This window comes from Scyliorhinus torazame, chromosome 5, assembly GCF_047496885.1.
Source record: "Scyliorhinus torazame isolate Kashiwa2021f chromosome 5, sScyTor2.1, whole genome shotgun sequence".
Taxonomy (NCBI): domain Eukaryota; kingdom Metazoa; phylum Chordata; class Chondrichthyes; order Carcharhiniformes; family Scyliorhinidae; genus Scyliorhinus; species Scyliorhinus torazame.
The window spans coordinates 165,043,961-165,061,104 of NC_092711.1; the positions used below are offsets into that span (position 1 = coordinate 165,043,961).

Sequence of the window (17,144 nt, forward strand, 5' to 3'; positions counted from 1 at the left end):
GGGGGGGCACCGCCTGGGGGAGATACAGCTGCGTGGGAACTGGGTGAGAAGCTGGAAAAAGATGATGGCTAACCGGCAAGGGGGGGGCGTGGGAAGCCCCCCAACTCGGCTGATCACGTGGAACGTGAGAGGGCTCAACGGGCCGATAAAGAGGGCACGAGTACTCGCACACCTTAAGAAACTTAAAGCAGATGTGGTTATGTTACAGGAAACGCACCTGAAACTGATAGACCAGGTTAGGCTGCGTAAAGGATGGGTGGGGCAGGTGGTCCATTCGGGGCTGGATGCGAAAAACAGGGGGGTGGCTATATTAGTGGGGAAGCGGGTAATGTTCGAGGCAAAGACTATAGTGGTGGATAACGGGGGCAGATACGTGATGGTGAGTGGCAAATTACAGGGAGAGATGGTGGTTTTGGTAAACGTGTATGCCCCAAACTGGGATGATGCCAACTTTATGAGGCGAATGCTAGGACGCATCCCGGACCTAGAGACGGGAAAGCTGATAATGGGGGGAGACTTTAACACGGTGTTGGAACCAAGGCTGGATAGGTCGAAGTCCAGGACTGGTAGGAGGCCGGCAGCAGCCAAGGTGCTTAAGGATTTTATGGAGCAGATGGGAGGTGTGGACCCGTGGAGATTCAGTAGACCTAGGAGTAAGGAGTTCTCGTTTTTCTCCTATGTCCATAAAGTCTATTCGCGCATAGACTTTTTTGTGTTGGGTAGGGCATTGATCCCGAAGGTGAGGGGAACGGAATATACGGCTATAGCCATTTCGGATCATGCCCCACACTGGGTAGACTTGGAGATAGGGGAGGAAACAGGAGGGCGCCCACCCTGGAGAATGGACATGGGACTAATGGCGGATGAGGGGGTGTGCCTAAGGGTGAGGGGATGTATTGAAAAGTACTTGGAACTCAATGACAATGGGGAGGTTCAGGTGGGAGTGGTCTGGGAGGCGTTGAAGGCGGTGGTTAGGGGGGAGCTGATATCAATAAGGGCACATAAAGGGAAGCAGGAGAGTAAGGAACGGGAGCGGTTGCTGCAAGAACTTTTGAGGGTGGACAGACAATATGCGGAAGCACCGGAGGAGGGACTGTACAGGGAAAGGCAAAGGCTGCATGTGGAATTTGATTTGCTGACTACAGGCACTGCAGAGGCACAATGGAGGAAGGCGCAGGGTGTACAGTATGAATATGGGGAGAAGGCGAGCAGATTGCTGGCACACCAATTGAGGAAAAGGGGAGCAGCGAGGGAAATAGGGGGAGTGAGGGATGAGGAAGGAGAGATGGAGCGGGGGGCGGAGAGAGTGAATGAAGTGTTCAAGACATTTTATAAAAAATTGTATGAAGCTCAACCCCCGGATGGGAGGGAGAGAATGATGGATTTTTTGGATCGGCTGGAAATTCCCAAGGTGGAAGAGCAGGAAAGGGTGGGACTGGGAGCACAGATCACGGTAGAAGAAGTGGGGAAAGGAATTAGGAACATGCAGACGGGAAAGGCCCCGGGACCGGACGGTTTCCCAGTTGAATTTTACAGAAAGTATTTGGACTTGCTCGCCCCGGTACTGACGAGGACCCTTAACGAGGCAAAGGAAAGGGGACAACTGCCCCCGACTATGTCTGAAGCAACAATATCGTTTCTCTTAAAGAAGGAAAAGGATCCGCTACAATGCGGGTCCTACAGACCAATTTCCCTCCTAAATGTGGATGCCAAGGTCCTGGCCAAGGTAATGGCAATGAGAATAGAGGAATGTGTCCCGGGGGTGGTTCACGAGGACCAAACTGGGTTTGTGCAGGGGAGACAGTTGAACACGAATATACGGAGGCTGTTAGGGGTAATGATGATGGCCCCACCAGAGGGTGAAACGGAGATAGTAGTGGCGATGGATGCCGAGAAAGCATTTGATAGAGTGGAATGGGATTATCTGTGGGAGGTGTTGAGGAGATTTGGTTTTGGAGAGGGGTATGTTAGATGGGTGCAGCTGTTGTATAGGGCCCCAGTGGCGAGTGTGGTCACGAATGGACGGGGATCGGCATATTTTCGGCTCCATAGAGGGACAAGGCAGGGATGTCCTCTGTCCCCATTACTGTTTGCACTGGCGATTGAGCCCCTGGCGATAGCGCTGAGAGGTTCCAAGAGATGGAGGGGAATACTTAGGGGAGGAGAAGAACACCGGGTATCTTTATATGCGGATGATCTGCTACTATATGTGGCGGATCCGGCGGAGGGGATGCCAGAAATAATGCGGATACTTGGGGAGTTTGGGGATTTTTCAGGGTATAAATTGAACATGGGGAAGAGCGAGCTGTTTGTGGTGCATCCAGGGGAGCAGAGTAGAGAAATAGAAGACCTACCGTTGAGGAAGGTAACAAGAGACTTTCGTTACCTGGGGATCCAGATAGCTAAGAATTGGGGCACATTGCACAGGCTAAATTTAATGCGGTTGGTGGAACAGATGGAGGAAGATTTCAAGAGATGGGATATGGTAGCACTGTCAATGGCAGGGAGGGTGCAGGCGGTTAAGATGGTGGTCCTCCCGAGATTCCTCTTTGTGTTTCAGTGCCTCCCGGTGGTGATCACGAAGGCTTTTTTTAAAAGGATAGAAAAGAGCATCATGGGTTTTGTTTGGGCCGGGAAGACTCCGAGAGTGAGGAAGGGATTCTTACAGCGTAGTAGGGATAGGGGGGGGGCTGGCATTACCGAGCCTAAGTGAGTATTATTGGGCCGCTAATATTTCAATGGTGAGTAAGTGGATGGGAGAGGAGGAGGGAGCGGCATGGAAGAGATTAGAGAGGGCGTCCTATAGGGGGACCAGCCTGCAGGCTATGGTGACAGCCCCATTGCCGTTCTCACCGAGGAACTACACCACGAGCCCGGTGGTGGTAGCTACACTGAAGATTTGGGGACAGTGGAGACGACATAGGGGAAAGACCGGAGCATTGGGGGGGTCCCCGATAAGAAACAACCATAGGTTTGCCCCGGGGGGAATGGATGGGGGATATGGAATGTGGCAAAGAGCAGGAATAACGCAACTGAAAGATCTATTTATGGACGGGAAGTTCGCAAGTCTGGGAGCGCTGACCGAGAAATATGGGTTGCCCCAAGGGAATGCATTCAGGTACATGCAATTGAGGGCTTTTGCGAGGCAACAGGTGAGGGAATTCCCGCAGCTCCCGACACAAGAGGTGCAGGACAGAGTCATCTCAAAGAAATGGGTGGGGGATGGTAAGGTGTCGGATATATATAGGGAAATGAGGGACGAAGGGGAGACTATGGTGGACGAACTAAAAGGGAAATGGGAAGAAGAGCTAGGGGAGGAGATCGAGGAGGGGCTGTGGGCAGATGCCCTAAACAGGGTAAACTCGTCGTCCTCGTGCGCCAGGCTAAGCCTGATTCAGTTTAAGGTATTACACAGGGCACATATGACTGGAACACGGCTCAGTAAATTTTTGGGGGTGGAGGATAGGTGTGCGAGGTGCTCGAGAAGCCCAGCGAATCATACCCATATGTTTTGGTCATGCCCGGCACTACAGGGGTTTTGGGTGGGGGTGACAAAGGCGCTTTCAAAAGTAGTAGGAGTCCGGGTCGAACCAAGCTGGGGGTTGGCTATATTTGGGGTTACACAAGAGCCGGGAGTACAGGAGGCGAGAGAGGCCGATGTTTTGGCCTTTGCGTCCCTAGTAGCCCGGCGCAGGATATTGCTAATGTGGAAAGAAGCCAAGCCCCCGGGGGTGGAGACCTGGATAAATGATATGGCGGGGTTCATAAAGCTAGAGCGGATTAAGTTCGTCCTAAGGGGGTCGGCTCAAGGGTTCACCAGGCGGTGGCAACCGTTCGTCGAATATCTTGCGGAAAGATAGATGGGGGAAAAAAGAAGGCAGCAGCAGCAGCCCAGGACTGGGGGGGGGGGGGGGGGTGGGTGGGGGGGGGGGGTATAGCCTGTGACAAGGCAGTTGCCAATTAGGGCTAGTTTTCATTTTTGTTATTTAATATTTATTTATTTGTTGTTTTTTGTTTATATTAAAAAAAAAGTCATTATTATCTGTATTGTTATAATGTTGTGTAAAGGATGCACAATGTACTGTGTTGGTTGACCAAAAATTTTCAATAAAATATTTATTTAAAAAAAAAAGAAGTTGAAGGGGGGGGGAGGAGACACTGTCACAACACAGTGACCAGTTCGCCTCGATGGGTGAGGAGCTGTGGAGAGTAACAGGAGTCAACAAAGGCTCAGAGCTAAGGTAGGAGACCTGGAGAACTGGTCAAGGAGGGAAAATTTGAAAATCGTGGGCTGCCTTGAGGAGTGGAGGGCCTGAGGCCGACCGAGTACTTTGCAAAGATTTTTGCTGTGTTGATGGAGGAGGAGGAACAACATTCCCGCTCTGAGTTGGACAGGCCACATCGGTCACTCAGGCCGAAGTCTGGAGTGAATGAGCCACCAAGGGCGTATTAGTCTGCTTCCACGGCTACCACGTAAATGAGAAGGTTTTGAGCTAGGCACCTTTCATGCCACCCAGGTGCCAGTCTGGTACTTCTGGGGTGCCCAGGTAGCACTGTCAAGCTGGCAGGGGTACTGCCAGGGTACCACACGGGCAGTGCCATGGTGTCAGGCTGGCATTTTGCTCGCACCGGGTTTGAAGCCCGGGGGTGCACTGCCCATGTGAGGTGGGGTGGGGAGACCCGAGGACTCTCTTATAGGTGAGTTGGGACATTGGAGAGTCAGGGGGTCAAGGCGGCTTCACTTAGCATTATTCCTGCATTGAGCAGCTTTCCTTTTGGAGATCCTCAGTGCAGGAATAATGCTAAGTGCAGCCTTGGGTGGCATTCCCCACCAGGGCAGTAATAAAAGAGCAGAATGCCATTAGTTAGCGGATGTGAAGTGGGAAGGTGTTGGTAGATGCAGATACCAAGAACTGATGGAGGATTGGTGAGAAGGCGGGCGTCCTTTGGACGGGTGAAGGGGGCATTGTATGGCAGCAGAGTGAGATTTAGAGTGGTCTACCCAGCAAAGCTGAGAGTCACTCATAACTCAAAGGACTTTTATTTGGAGGCGGCTGAGGCGTTCGTTCAGGCTGAAGGACTGAGACTGAGATGAGAGTTGGGATTTGGGCTTGGTTGGTGGGGACGGGGATTGCGTTCTATTATTGAGGGTTTTCTATTTGATTGGGGTTTTGTTTCTGTCTCTTAAATGGGGGGAGTTTATCTACGAATGTTGTGTTTTTTTCCTTATGGTGCGGTTCTGTATTGTTTCTTGGTTTCAGGGACGTGGGGCTCAGTTACTGAGGAGGGGGTGGAGAGGATGGGGGACTCTAGCAGGGGTCACCACACGAGGAAACGTAGGTTGCTTAGTGAACGGGAGTGTGGTGGGGGAGGGGTCACGGTCATTGGAACCTGGTCAAACAGGTTTCAATGGCCCTGGGAGGTATGAATGGTGGGGGGAGGGGCTCGATACTGGGTGAGGTGTTTGCAAGAGGAAGTGGATGGGGCAATTCTGGCAGGAACAGGAGGTGATCCCGTTTAAGGTCAAAGTGGTCGGAAGGAGAGTGAGGAACGCCAAATACTGCTAGAAGAGATTTTGGGATGGATGGGTGATGAGCGGGGAACGCGGACCCAGGGTTCCTGGTAAAGAGGAAGGAGTTGGAGGCGAGGTTGGACCTATTGTCCACAGGCAAAGATGTGCATCAGTTGAGAAGAGCAAGGGGGACTGTCTATGAGTATGGGGAGAAGGCAGGGTGTATATTGGCAGGTCAGCTCCGTAGGGAGGCCGCAACAAGGGAGATAGTTCGGGTGCAGGACAGGATGGAGGAGCTGGTGGTGGCTCCAGAACAGATTAATAAGGTGTTTGAGGAGTTCTATCGGGACTTGTATAAATCGGAGCCACCAGAGGAGGAGCGAGAGATGAGGGAGTTTCTGGGTGGGTTAGAGTGCCCGAGGTTGGGGAGGTGGAGAGGGCAGGGTTGGAGGAGGGGGTGGAGGAGGTGAAGGTGGCGATTGGGAGGATGCAGGCAGGGAAGGCAGCGGGGCCAGATGGGTTCCCAGTCGCTGCTGGTGAGAAAGGGGGAGGGTCATGTAGAACAAAGGGGAAAGTCAGGGATTGGTTAGAGTGTGGGTGAGATTAAATGTCAAAAATGTCCTGGAACAAAAGGCAAAGGGAGAGGTAATGGTTGTGGTAAAGAAACAAAGTATTGGTCCAGAGGAATGGCAGAATAAAGGACAGCTCTGGCTGGAAGCAAAATAACATGAAAACAAGATGCAGACTGGCACTCGGCAAAAAAACAAATCAAAATGGAGGAGAGAGTTCAGGGTGTGAAGTTGTTGAACTCAATGTTGAGTCCAGAAGGCTGTAAAGTGCCTCTTGGGAAGATGAGGGGCTGTTGGTCCAGCTTGTGTTGGGCTTCTCCGGAACATTGCAGCAGGCCGAGGACTGAAATGTGAGCATGGGTCCGAGTACAGAAGCTGGGACATGTTGCTGTATTTATACAGGGCCTTGGTGAGGCCACACCGAGAATATTGTGTGCAGTTTTGGTCTCTTTTTCTGAGGAAGGATGTTCTTGCTCTCGAGGGAGTGCAGCGAAGGTTTACCAGACTGATTCCAGGGATGGCGGGACTGTCATAAGAGGAGAGATTGACGAGGTTGAGATTGTTCTCGCTGGAGTTCAGAAGAATGACGGGGGGATCTCATAGAGACGTATAAAATTCTAACAGGACTAGACAGGACTAGGGTAGATGCAGGGAGGATGTTCCGAATGGTGGGTGTGGCCAGAACCAGCGGTCACAGTCTGAGGATCCATTTCGGACAGAGATGAGGAGACATTTCTTCACCCAAAGAGTGGTGAGCCTGTGGAATTCATTACCACAGGAAGTAGTTGATGCTAAAACATTGAATATATTCAAGAGGCGGCTAGATATAGCACTTGGGGCTTATGGGTTTGAAGGCTATGGGGACAAAGCAGAATTAGGCTCTTGAGTTGGATGATCAGCCATGATCGTAATGAATGATGGAGCAGGCTCAAAGGGCCAAAAGGTCTCCTCCTGCTCCCATCTTCTATGTATGAGAGCAAGGTGGTGAATTCTAATGACAGCAAGCGGAAGGTCAGGGTCATGCTTGTGGACTGAGCGGAGGTTTCCACAAAGAGGGCAGGGAACAGGCTACAGATGAATTAAAGACAAACCGTTTGGGTTCATAACATTGTGAACATCCTTTTACTCTGGTTGTCTTTGATCCTCAAGTCATTTTCTGTTTTTTAACCATGTTCTGTTTCATTAATAAACGATCATCAGTAAAAATATTTGATTTTTCTAGACTTTGCATTAGGTTGATGTACTTTAGGGAAAGTGGGTGAGAGGGGTTGACAGGCTCTTTAACGGAAAGTGAGTCCCTCTGAGGTAATTGGCAAAGGAGCCAGAGGGGAGATGAGATTTTATTTTATTTTTTGACACAGCGAGTTGTTCTGATCTGCCTGAAAGCAGATTCAATTGTATCTTTCCAAAGAGTAAAATCTTGAATGGGAAGAATTTGCAGGGCTGTGGGGAAAGGGCAGAGCAGTTGGATGAATGGGAGAGTCCTTTCAAAGAGATAGCAGGGGCACGATGGGCTGAATGGTCTCCTCCTGCAGGCTGTGAATCGGAGCCTCCTGCTTTTGTGCAGGTTAAAAGGGACAGATTTCATTGCAGCCTCTTTCCTGTCTATGTATTTAAAGAGACGGGTTTCTCTTTAGCTCCGAGTGACCGATATAATTGGTTGGAGGCCCATTTCCCAGTCAGTCCTCCAGCACCTTCCTGTCTCTCTATTAGTGCGACGCCCATGGCAGTTTCCCAACTGGTGCGCAAGCCCTGTTATTCTCAGCCAAATTCAGCCTCAGCTCCGTCTCCTGGCTGTCATTGACAAGAGCAATGGAGACAGAATGTGCCCGAGGCTCAAATGGGAAGTTAAAACTTGTGGCTCTAAACCGAGACTTCAACATTTGCCAATCAAATCCATGTTATCTATACTGGGGTTTCTATTATTACCGTGCCACCCCTTTTCATGTCACATTGATGTACTTTAGGGAAAGTGGGTGAGAGGGGAGGCAAAGGGTGGGAGTTTTAAAAGATAACTTTCCCTTTCTAACTTTGCATTGTCTATAGTGTCAGCCGTGGGTTCAGAAGATTGTGGGTTCAAATCCCAGTCCAGGGACCCGAGGACAAAAATCACATCCAACATTCCTCGTCCCAGCACAGAGGGAGGCTGAAAGAACAGCCTTCTTTCAAATAAGATGTTAAACTGAGGCCCTGTCTGCCCCTCTCAGGTGGGTGTAATAGTTCCCACAGCCACTATTTTGAAGAAGAGCAGAGGAGTTATCCCCAGTGTCCTGGTCAATATTTATCCCTCATTCAACATCACTAAAAACACATCATCTGCTCATTATCACATTGGTGTGTGTAGGATCTTGCTGTGTGTAAATTGGCTGCTGTGTTTCCTACATTACAACAATGACTATACTTCAAAAGGCACTTCATTGGCTGGAAAGCACTTTGCGACGTCCTATGGTTGTGAAAGGTGCTATAGAAATGCAAGTTTTTTAATTGAAGGTTTATGCTTTCTGATCTTGTTATCTGGAACTTTATTGATTTCAGCCACCCCCAACCTACCATTTAATAAATTCACTTTGGTTCTGACAAGGCAATTAAGGCAAAGACAGAATTCGCTTTATATTAAATTTAAAAAGTTTATTCAAAGAAACTTTAAGACATTGACTTTTACAACTTCATGTGGGTGATCAGTCTGTAGAAGCATAACCCTCTCTGGCTCCTTCTTTGACAGTAATTCTTGTGGAATTCAGCCTCGGGAGTCTGGCTCCTTCTTTGACAGTAATTTCCTTGGAACCCGGCCTTGGGAGTCTTCAGTACTTGGCCAGCAAGGAAGACCTTCAGAACCTCTACTTTTATCCCCAAAGTGACCATTACTTCCCGTCAGGGTTGGGCCTGTTGTAACATGACCATTGGTCAATTTGGTCACTGGATTAATTTAATTGGATCCCCAATTACTAACACCTTCTCTCATTATCTTAGACAAGAATACAATAGAACTGTTTCATACTATCCCTTTATCTGATTCTATACAATCCCTTATTCATACAGTTTCAAATGTTGAGGCTAATCAGAGCTTGAAGGTCTCTCTTGCCAGTATATTTATCCTCATTGCACATATTTTACATACACAGCAATTAAGCTTTTACATTTTTTACAGGAAATAAAACTCTTACTATAACTTACTGATTCATTATTGATTATTTAATTGTCACTCAATTAATGCTCATTACTTAATCAGTCATCGGTTACTGGTAGCTAATTAATACAGTAATCTTTAATTAATACATTTGGTTAATACAATATCCACTGGTTGAAATGAAAATCACTTATTGTTACAAGTAGGCTTCAAATGAAGTTACTGTGAAAAGCCCCTAATCGCCACATTCCAGCACCTGCTCAGGGAGGCTGGTATGGGAATTGAACCGTGCTGCTGGCCTGCCTTGGTCTGCTTTCAAAGCCAGCGATTTAGCCCTGTGCTAAACCAGCTCTGTTGAAAAAGACTGTTTTATGGAAGACAATCACTTTCTTTCTTACTAACTTTGATTGGATTGAACAACGAGTCTTAGACTTGAGCCAGACTTTGGCAGGATATGATACCCTGTAGCTTTACAAAATTCTGGAACAATTTGTTACTTTAAATAATTTCGTCTCATTCAGCAGTTTCGAGAAACAGTTTGGTTTATACAGAATGAATTTTTAAAATAAAGGTCCAGTCACGTTTCCAAGTTTAACTTGGCTTCCTTAACTTTGTTACTTACAACAGTGAAGTTGGACGAGTGATTGATTTTTAAAACAAAATATTATTAATGAGGCATACCCAGAATTTCCGACGTTACAACAGTGACTAAACTTCAAAAGTACTTCAAAGGCTGTAAAAAGCTTTAGGGGATTGTGTGGTCATGAAAGGTGTTATAGAAATAGATATAGAATCCCTTGAGTGCAGGAGGCCTTCGAGTCGGCACCGACTCTTCCAAAGAGCACTCTACCCATATCCACTCACCCGTAACGAAAGAGAAAATGCTGGAAAATCTCAGCAAGTCTGGCAGCATCTGTCGGGAGAGAAAAGAGCTAACGTTTCGAGTCCAATGATTCTTTGTCAAAGTTAACAATCAGAGAATGTGGGGAATATTTATACGGTGGAGTGAGAATGAAAGGTGAGTCATAGCCACAGAAACCCAGGGAAACGGGGTAATACTCCCCACATTCTCTGACTGTTAGCTTTGACAAAGAGTCATTGGACTCGAAACATTAGCTCTTTTCTCTCCCTACAGATGCTGCCAGACCTGCTGAGATTGTCCAGCATTTTCTCTTTCGTTTCAGATCCCAGTATCCACAGTAATTAGCTTTTATCCACTCATCCGTAACCCCATAACCTAACGTGCACATCCCTGGACAGTGAGGGGCAATTTATCAAGGCCAATCTCCCTAACCCATACATCAGGACTGTGGGAAGAAACCAGAGCACTCAGTGGAAACCCACAGACATGGGAGAACGTACAAACCCCACACACACAGTGACCTTGGCCAGAATTGAACATGGGTCCCTGGTGCTGTGAGGCAACAATGCTAACTACTGTGCCATTGTGACGCTCAAATAAATGTAATTTATTTTTACAACTTGTCAAACTTGGATATATCACACTCGGTCCACACACAAAGATCACTCATAAAGACTGAGGCTTGATTTTATGTAACAACCATGTCTTTCACTTCATTTCAAATACCCTGTGAAAATCCAAACACAGTATCTCATGAAAGTATTTGATTTCAAACAGAATGACGTGTTGTGATTTGGGATTCACTGCCTGACAATGGTGCAGGAAGTAAATTCTGCTGTAACTTTCAAAAGGGAACTGGATAGATTCTGCAGGAAAATAAACTTGCAGGGTGATGGGACCAATCAGACTGTTCATTCAAAGAGCTAGCATGGGAATGGTGGGCTTAATGGCCTCCTTCTTTGGCCTTTGATTCTCGTTTACATTTGAAGAAAATCTTAGACTTGAACCAGAGTTTGGCAGTATTTGGGAAATATCTGAAATCCACTTCCTACGAGGGGGGTAGAAGCGGAGATGATGAAATGTTTCCAGAAGGAAATTGTATGGGCTTTTGAGGGAAATAAACCGATAGGGATACGGGAATAGAACAAAGTTGTGAATCTTTGGAATTCTCTACCCCAGAGGGCTGTGGGAGCTCAGTCATTGAGTGTGTTTCAAGCAGAGACTGACAGATTTCTAAATCCCAATAACACAAAGGGATATGGGGACAGTGTGGGGAAAAAGGCATTGAAGTGGATGATCAGCCATGATCGTATTGAATGGTGGAGCAGGCTCGACGGGCTGAATGGCCAACTCCGGCTCCGATGTTCCAATGATACAAAGATATTGTGAAGAGGACATCAGGAGGTTACAAAAGGATATAGATAGGTTACGTGAGTGGGAAAAGATCTGTAAAATCTAGTATTTTGTGGGAGAATGTGACATTGTCCATTTTTGGCAGGAAGAATAAAAAAGCTTATTATCTAAATGGTGATAGATTGCAGAGCTCTGAGATTCAGAGGGATCTGGGTGTCCAAGAGCATGAATCACAAAAGGTGAGTATACAGGTACAGCAAGTAATTAGGAAAGCTAATAAAATGTTATTGTTTGTGAGGGGAATTGAATACAAAAGTAGGGAGGTTATGCTTCAGTTATACAGGACATCAGTGAGACCACATCTGGAGCACTGTGTACAGTATTGCTCTCATTTAAGGAATGATGTCAATGTGTTGGAAGCAGTTCAGAGAAGGTTTACTGGACTCATACCTGGAACTGGAGGCTGGGCTTACGTGAATGATTGGCTTGTGACTGATGAAGTTCAGGTGACTTGATTGGACCGTATAAGATCCTGAAGGGCCTTGACAGAGTGGATGTGGAAAGGATGTTTCCTCTGGTGAGAGAATGTAGAAATTGAAGTCACTTTAAAAGTAATAACTTGCCCACTAAAGGCAGAGGAGAACCTTTTCTCTCCGAGGGTCGCGAGTCTTTGGAACTCTCTTCCTCAAAGGGCAATGGAAACAGAGTCTGTGAATATTTTCAAGGTAGAGCTGGATAGATTCTTGCCAAGAAGGTGAAAGGTTATCGGTGGGTCAGCGGGAATGTGGTTTTGAGGTTTCAATCAGATCAGCCGGGAACTTATTGAATGGTGGAGCAGGCTCGAGGGGCCGAGTGGCCTACTCCTGCTCCTAATCCGTATGTTATCACATCCTTTATAATAGATTGTAGCATTTTCCGTCCTACTGATGTCAGGCTAATGGGTCTGTGGTTCCCCGTTTTCTCTCTCCCCTCCTTAAATATTGGGGTTATATTTACCACCTTCCAATCTGCAGGAACCATTCCAGAATCTATAGAATTTTGAAAGATGACCACCAATGTATCCACTATCTCTACAGCCGCCTCTTTCAACACTCTGGGATGTAGAGCATCAGCTTTGTGGATTTATTAACTTTCAACCACATTATTTTCTCCAGTACTGCTTTTTCACTAATACTAATCTCTTTCAGTTCCTCGTGCTCACTAGTCCCTTGGTTCCCTTGCGTTTTTAGAACAATTTCTGTATCTTCCTCCATGAAGACAAACACACATCGTTTAGTTTCTCTGCCATTTCCTTATTCCCCATTATAAACTCTCCTGTCTCTGCCTGGAATGGACCCACATTGGTCTTTGCTGATCTTTTCCTTTTCACATTCATATAGGAGCTTTTCCAGTCGGTTTTTATGTTTCTCGCCAGTTTACCCTCATATTCTATTTTCTCTCGATCAGTTTATTGATCCTCCTTTGCTGAATTCTAAAACAAGTTCCCAATCCTTAAGCTTACACTTATTTTGTCCACTTTATGAGCCTCTTCCTTTGATTTAATGGGTTTTGAATATTTCCTGTTCACCACGGTTGCATCAATTTTCCTGTCTCAGATTCCGAGAGAAAGAGAAGAGAGAACGAAATGCAGCCCTGGATGTAATTGAAGCAGAAACAATAACAGCAGAATCCATCACTGTAATCAATTGTGAACTTGTTGGTGTCTCAGCAGGGACGAGGAAACACAGAATCCCTTTCCACACTGAGAGCAGGTGAACGGCCTCTCCCCAGTGTGAACAAACTGGTGTCGCCGCAGGTTGGATAAGTGAGTGAATCCCTTCTCACACTGAGAGCAAGTGAACGACTTCTCCCCAGTGTGAACTCTCTGGTGTGTCTGCAGGTTGATTAACTGACTGAATCCCTTCCCACACTGAGAGCAGGTGAACGGCCTCTCCCCAGTGTGAACTCGCTGATGTATCCGCAGGTTGATTAATTGAGTGAATCCCTTCCCACACTGAGAGCAGGTGAACGGCCTCTCCCCAGTGTGAATTCGCTGATGTAAATTCAGGCGAGATAACTGAGTGAATCCCTTCTCACACTGAGAGCAGGTGAATGGCCTCTCCCCAGTGTGAATGCGTCGATGAATCTCCAGCTCTGATGGGGCTCTGTATCCCTTCCCACAGTCCCCACATTTCCACCGTTTCTCCATATTTTGGGTCTCCTCGAGTCTCTCCAGGTTGGACTATCAGTTGAAGCTTTGACCACACACAGAACACGTGTACGGTCTCTCCCCGCTGTGAATGGTGTGATGTTGTTTTCAGGCTGTATGACTTGTTAAAGCTCTTTCCACAGTCAGTGCGTGTGACTCGGTGCTTTTCCAGTCACAATGATGTTTAAATTTTTTTGAAGCCAACAGGTTGGGCAAACATTACTCCTTCTAGATAATGGCCAATGAATCGAGTGACTGTCAGATCTAGACGTAATGTTTGAGATTTCAGTCTGTAAATCCTATCCTTTTAACATCCTGTGAAAGGAGTTTACAAAAGACATCACTGTCAGTACTGGGTAGAAATTCAGAACAGACAATTGTAGTTTCTCTGGAACATTCTTTCCTCTCTCATTCCCCAAAAGCTGTAAATCTCCGTCCCACACACACTCCCTCCATTCTCACTCTGCTGTGCCTAATATTCACCCTCCCAATTCTCCTGAAGGTGCTGATTCAGGCTGATTGACAGACCCATGCTCACTGCTTCCTGTCCAGGACACAGAGATCATAACAAACAGGAGCTGCAGTCAGCCATTTGGCCATTCGAACCTGCTCAACCATTCAATGGATCATTGGCCGATCTACCTCAGCACCATTTTCCAACACTATCCCCCATATCCCTCAATATGTTCAATATTGAGAAACATGTCAATCTCGGTCTTGAAAATACTTCTCGACTGAGGCTCCACAGTCCTCTGGGTTAGAGAATTCCAAAGCTTCACTACATTGTCTTTAAATTCATTGACAATCCCGGCCCCGGGTCACTGTCCGTGTGGAGTCTACACATTCTCCCCGTGTCTACATGGGTCTCACCCCCACAATGTAAAACGATGTGCAGGGTCGGTGAATTGGCTATGCTGAATTGCCACTTATTTGGGAAAAAAAGAACTGGGTACTCTGAATTTTTTTTTAAAATAAATGAATTTATGGGATTTGGGCGTCACTGGTTAGGCCAGTATTTGTTGCCCATCCCTAGTTGCCCTTCAGAAAGTGGTGGTGAGTTGCCTCCTTGCACACCCACTGTGCTGTTAGGGAGGAAGTTCCAGGATGTTGCCCCAGCGACAGTGAAGAAACGGCGATATATTCCCAAGTCGGTCTGGTGAGTGACTTGGAGGGGAACCTCCAGGTTGTGGGGTTCCCAGGTATCTGCTGCTCTTGTCCTTCTAGATAATAGTGGTCACTTTGCTGAGCACCTTACGTCTGTGCACATTCAGGACCCTGACCTTCCCGTTGCTTGCCATTTTATTTATTTATATAAATTTGGAGTACCCAATTCATTTTTTCCAATTAAGGGACAATTTTACGGTGCCAATCCTCCTACACTGCACATCTTTGGGTTGTAGGGGCAAACGCCAAGCAGACACGGAGAAAATGTGCATACTCCACGCGGACAGTGACCCAGAGCTGGGATCGAACGTGGGATCTCGGTGCCGTGAGGCAGCAGTGATTAACCATTGTGCCATCGTGCTGTCCCTGCTCGCCATTTTAACACAAGACCCTGCTCCCATGCCTGCCCTTGGCTTGTTTCAATGTTCCAGTGACGCTCAACACAAACTGGAGGAACAGCATATCATCTTCCGGTTAGGCACGCTACAGCCTTTCAGTCTCAACATCAAATTCAACAACTTCACCCCCACCTCAACCCATTTGTTTTCTTTCCATTTCATTTGAACTGTCTATTACCTTTTATTTCTTTCTTGTCTTTCTTCATATATATATATATGCCCCTCACTCTTTCCCTCAATCTTATCCCCCCTTTCTTTACCTTTTGTCCTCTTTGCTTCCCCCTTCACCCCTTCTTCTCATTTTACCTCTCTCCCAACCATGCCCCCCACATCTACATCTGTCACAGCTTACCCTCTGACTTTAGTTTCTCTGCTGTTTGGTCTTTCACACCTTTTATTCTCTCTGGGGACTGCCATTATAATCTTTATTTTATTAATAACCTTTATTGTCACAAGTAGAATTACATTAACACTGCAATTAAGTTGCTGTGAAAAACCACTAGTCGCCACATTCCAGCACGTGTTCGGGTACACAGAGGGAGAATTCAGAATGTCCAAATTACCTAATAGCACATCTTTTGGGAATTTTGGGAAGGAACCGGAGCACCCGGAGACAATCCACACAGACACAGGGAGAACGTGCAGACTCCGCACACCGACCCAAGCCAGGAATTGAACCTGGGACCCTGGCGCTGTGAAACCACAGTGCTAACAACTGTGCTACTGTGCTGCCCATTAGCACTCTTTTTCCTTTGTTTCTGTGGTTCCGACTCATCTTTCTGTCCCTCGCCCGACAGTATAAATATCTCCCACTTTCTATCCTTTTTACCTTTGACAAAGGGTCACCTGGACTGGAAAATAGTCGCTCTTTTCTCTCCTTACAGATGCTGCCAGACTGGCTGAGATTTTCCAGCATTTTCTCTTCTGGAAATATATAACGTAGGTACAGTACTATATTACACAACTAGAAATAATAATAAATGTGCTTTATTACAGAACCAATAATATATCTAATCTGTACGATATAACAACACTACACATATTACAATCCAACATTAATTTACTGTCCCCTTAAATGTCAGCCATCTCCTGGGGAAACCAGCCCATTAATTGTGAACACTAGGAAAGTGACCATCAGGGGCAGCAAGGTAGCACAGTGGTTAGGCCAGTTGGTTCACAGCTCCAGGGCACCAGGTTCGATTCCTGTCTGTGCAGAGTCAGCACGTTCTCCCCGTGTCTGCGTGGGATTCCTCCGGGTGTTCCGGTTTCCTCCTACAGTGCAAAGATGTGCAAGTTAGGTGGATTGGCCCTTAGTGTGCAAAAAGTTTAGGTGAGGTTACTGGGTTTCGGGGATGGGGTGGGCTAAAGTGGGATGGTCTTTCCAAGGGCCGGTGCAGACTCAATGGGACAATTGGCCTCCTTCTGCACTGGAAATTCTATGAATCCTTTTAGCCAGACAAATAAATGTGTCAAGCTGAGGGAGCAAGGGATGACAATGTCTTTAAGAGAGAGAGAGACCTGGGCCAAGCTTTCCAGAGTCTGCACCCTCCCTGGATTCACTTCCTTTCCCTTCAGTTGCTGCAAGTGATCAATTGAAGATCAGAATTAGAAAAGAAATGGAAAGGGTGGGGGGGGGGGACAAAAGAAAGTGTTTTACTCACATATGTTGGAGACAGGAGGAGGTTTCCGTCTGTGTGAAGCCCAATCTCCTTTCACATAAAGCCCGCGCTAATTGGAAGACCAGCGTCCTTCCGGTCCTAACTCTATCCATTAGCCAACACCTCACAGGAAGGTCAGGGGCTGGGCTTTCCTCCACACATGCGCAGCTTCCCCTCACCCTTGGACATGCGCAGTACCTGATCACCCGCCCGTGCGGCGGATAGAGCGGGTTCCCCAGCGTGGGGGATTGTGGGAGCTACGGCCGACACTGTCCAAACTCCTGGGGTGAAAAGTGGAGGAGGCTTGGGCGGT

The 17,144-nt window shown here is 47.1% G+C and overlaps 1 long non-coding RNA gene across 1 annotated transcript; it reads right to left on the reverse strand.

Annotated features, from left to right (window-relative positions):
* Positions 1–12,949: 12,949 nt before the first annotated feature.
* On the reverse strand, positions 12,950–16,575 carry LOC140420442 (uncharacterized). The gene is made up of 2 exons (XR_011946374.1): positions 16,003–16,575; positions 12,950–13,926 (listed from the first exon to the last, which is right to left on the reverse strand). It is a non-coding gene; the product is annotated as an uncharacterized lncRNA (long non-coding RNA).
* Positions 16,576–17,144: the final 569 nt, after the last annotated feature.